The sequence below is a fragment of the Microtus ochrogaster genome, chromosome X (genome assembly GCF_000317375.1).
Source record: "Microtus ochrogaster isolate Prairie Vole_2 chromosome X, MicOch1.0, whole genome shotgun sequence".
In the NCBI taxonomy this organism is placed as follows: Eukaryota; Metazoa; Chordata; class Mammalia; order Rodentia; family Cricetidae; genus Microtus; species Microtus ochrogaster.
This window is the reverse complement of record NC_022026.1, coordinates 38,826,598-38,829,820: the sequence shown is the minus strand read 5'-3', so window position 1 is coordinate 38,829,820 and position 3,223 is coordinate 38,826,598. Positions and strand designations below refer to the sequence as shown.

The window sequence follows — 3,223 nt, the reverse complement described above, 5'->3', positions numbered from 1 at the left end:
TTGCCTGGAAATGCAAGGCCCACCCAGATGACTCACCTTTGGAATTGCTTCAAGGTGCAATAATGATCACAGTGAATGATGAAAATGAATAATACTCGCTAGAAGGTGCCAGGCAAAGCTCTGAATGTTTTTAATATCATCATTCAATTTCCCCCAAAAGCTCAAAGGGAAGATATTGTTCCAATTCCTATTTAAAACAAGCATTGCAGAAATGGAGTTTTGGTGGTTTTTTTTCTTCTTTATCATAAATACAATAAATATTTATTTTACAGTCTTACTGAGACTCTGGGGAGAAAAATGGATTAGCTAAGAGCATGAAACCCGAGAACACGGAGAGGCCTGCGGGCTCCGGTGGCAGCAGGCGGGTGCCGTCGGGCAGGAGCCTCCCCCCGAGCCGCGCCGCGCTCCACGCTCCGAGCCCTGTGCCACTTCGCCGCGCCCTGGGGCGCGTGGCCGGGGCCGGGCGGGGCTGGGCTGGGCGGCAGCTCCAGGAGGCCACGGCCTGCAGCTGCTCACTGTGCTTAGGCAGGGCGTGGGCTGCACGCTGCGCAGCTCGGTGGTCCCGCTGGGGGCCAACCGAGGCAGCAGAGGGGGCGGGGGAGGAGGCCGCCGAGATGCGCGGTTTGGCGCCTTGGACGACAAGGCGTTCACCAAGGAGCTGGACCAGTGGGTGGAGCAGCTGAATGAGAACCAAGTGCGGACACTCTGCGAGAAGGCTAGGGAAATTTTAACAAAAGAATCAAATGCACAAGAGGTCCGCTGTCCTGTTACTGTCTGTGGAGATGTGCATGGCCAATTCCATGACCTTATGGAACTCTTCAGAATTGGTGGAAAATCACCAGATACAAACTATTTATCCATGGGTGACTACGTAGACAGAGGTTATTATTCTGTGGAGACTGTGACTCTGCTTGTAGCATTAAAGGTGCGCTATCCAGAGCGCATTACAATATTGCAAGGAAATCATGAAAGCCGACAGATCACCCAAGTGTATGGCTTTTATGATGAATGTCTGCGAAAGTATGGGAATGCCAACGAGTGGAAATACTTTACAGCTCTCTTCAGCTATCTTCCACTTACAGCTTTAGTGGATGGACAGATATTCTGCCTCCATGGTGGCCTGTCTCCATCCATAGATACACTGGATCATATAAGAGCCCTAGATCGTTTACAAGAAAGTTCCACATGAGGGCCCAATGTGTGATCTCTTATGGTCAGATCCAGAAGACCATGGTGGATGGGGCATTTCACCACGTGGTGCTGGCTATACCTTTGGACAAGATATTTCTGAAACATTTAACCATGCCAACGGTCTCACACTGGTGTCTCGCGCTCACCAGCTTGTAATGGAAGGTTATAATTGGTGCCATGATCGGAATGTGGTTACCATTTTTAGTGCGCCCAATTACTGCTACCGCTGTGGAAATCAGGCTGCTATCATGGAATTAGATGACACTTTAAAACATTCTTTTCTTCAGTTTTCCCCAGCACCTCGCTGTGGAGAGCCTCATGTGACCCTGCGTACCCCAGACTACTTCCTATAAATTCCCCCCCCCCAGGACCTTTCTTTGTATGTGGAAGTATACCTGGCTTTTAAATATATATATATTTAAAAATAACAGTTATCTATGTGTTTCTGTAACAAATTGTGGTATGTCTTGAAATTAAACTACATCATGGCCCAAATGTGCCATACTAATGATGAGCGTTTAGCACAATTTGAGATGAACTTACTGTGTTCTAGATCAGTCTGCCTGCTGTGTCCTAGGAAGCATTCTCTTTGGCTGGTTAAACAAAAAGGGTCACTGACTGCTTCATCTCCTTTGTACTTGGAAATTTAGTTACATTGTTTAACTGGCATGGATTAATAGAGTCAGAGTTTTATTTTTAAGATTTCACAAGCTGACTTCCACTTAATTCATTACCCTTTATTTTATTGAAATGTCTACTAACTGAAGAGGAGATTCTTGGGAGTATGTTGTCATAACATTAAAGAGATTTCCTTTCATTTAAATTACTGTTTGATGTTGATCTGCATCGTTTCTGTGTATTTGTCCTGACAGTGCTTGCATCCTATTTGGTGGACTAAACAAATAAACTTTCCAATTTAAACAACAATTAAAAAAAGAGCATGAAACCCACCACTAGTCTGTGGCTTTCTGGATCAAATAAATCCATGAGTATCTCATCCATCTTAAAGCCCATGCCCTACTCTCTTTATGTTTAGTGTCTTCCAGTGTTCGTGGTGAGGCCATTCCCAGAAAAGGGACTCCTTGAAGGTCCTGTGGTTGTTCAGCATGGACATGGTTACAATTTGATTTTCATTTATGCCCCTCTTTTAAAGGTTTATTTGGAAACTAGAAGGGAAATAAAGGTCCTGGAAACTATCTAAAATAAAATTAAGTTTGTTTCTTCTTTCCCAAAATTCCTCATTTCATCTCACAACAAAGAAATGACTAATACTAATGTCGCTTAGCTTATTCTGAGTTTCAAATAAGCCAAAATCATATCTGTCAGAAAGAAGACCTAAAAGTACAGTCATAAAAGACATGTGCAGATATTTGCATACTACAGGAGTGGTGAACTCGCAGCATCACAGAGTGTGGTATAAGTTATCCTTGGTTTCTGTAGAATGGGAATAATACAGCTCTACTCAGCATCCTTTTTCACTTTGATAGGCTTGCAAAAGCTCAAGGACAAGTGTTTTAAACACTCCTAGAATTGTGTCTACAATGATACTCTCAACATGATAATGACTATAAGGTGGAAAATTTGTTCCAGAAGGCCTGTAGGTATGCACCACATAGTTGAAATGATCTCTGAAATGTAAAGCAAAACTTAGGGAAAATCAGATCTCTTGCTGTCTCTGAAAAGCAACTTACAAAAAAAGTGCTCATTGACATTTACACAGAACTTTAACCAGTGGGTAGTATACCTAATTTAATCCTTATAAGTGTTCAAGATACTTTTCATTGTTGACACTACTCAGATCAGGATACAGGTATTATGAGAAATTAAACAATAAGGTCTAGGGAAGTATGAGTGGTAGGGTGTTTATCTAGTGTACACCAAACTCTGAGTTCAATTCCCAGCACCCAAAGAGTGAAAAAAAAACTTAAAGTAACTTTCCTAGAGTAGAAGCCTCATAAATGAATGCTTAGAACTTAAAACCTGTGGTCACAAAGTACCACTAGTTTTTGCTCTGTTGTCTGTGTAGACTGTC

At 42.7% G+C, this 3,223-nt stretch overlaps 1 pseudogene; it reads left to right on the top strand.

The window, feature by feature from the left end:
- The first annotated feature begins 671 nt into the window (after positions 1-671).
- On the top strand, positions 672-1,575 carry LOC101994692 (annotated as a pseudogene).
- The last annotated feature ends 1,648 nt before the right edge of the window (positions 1,576-3,223 follow it).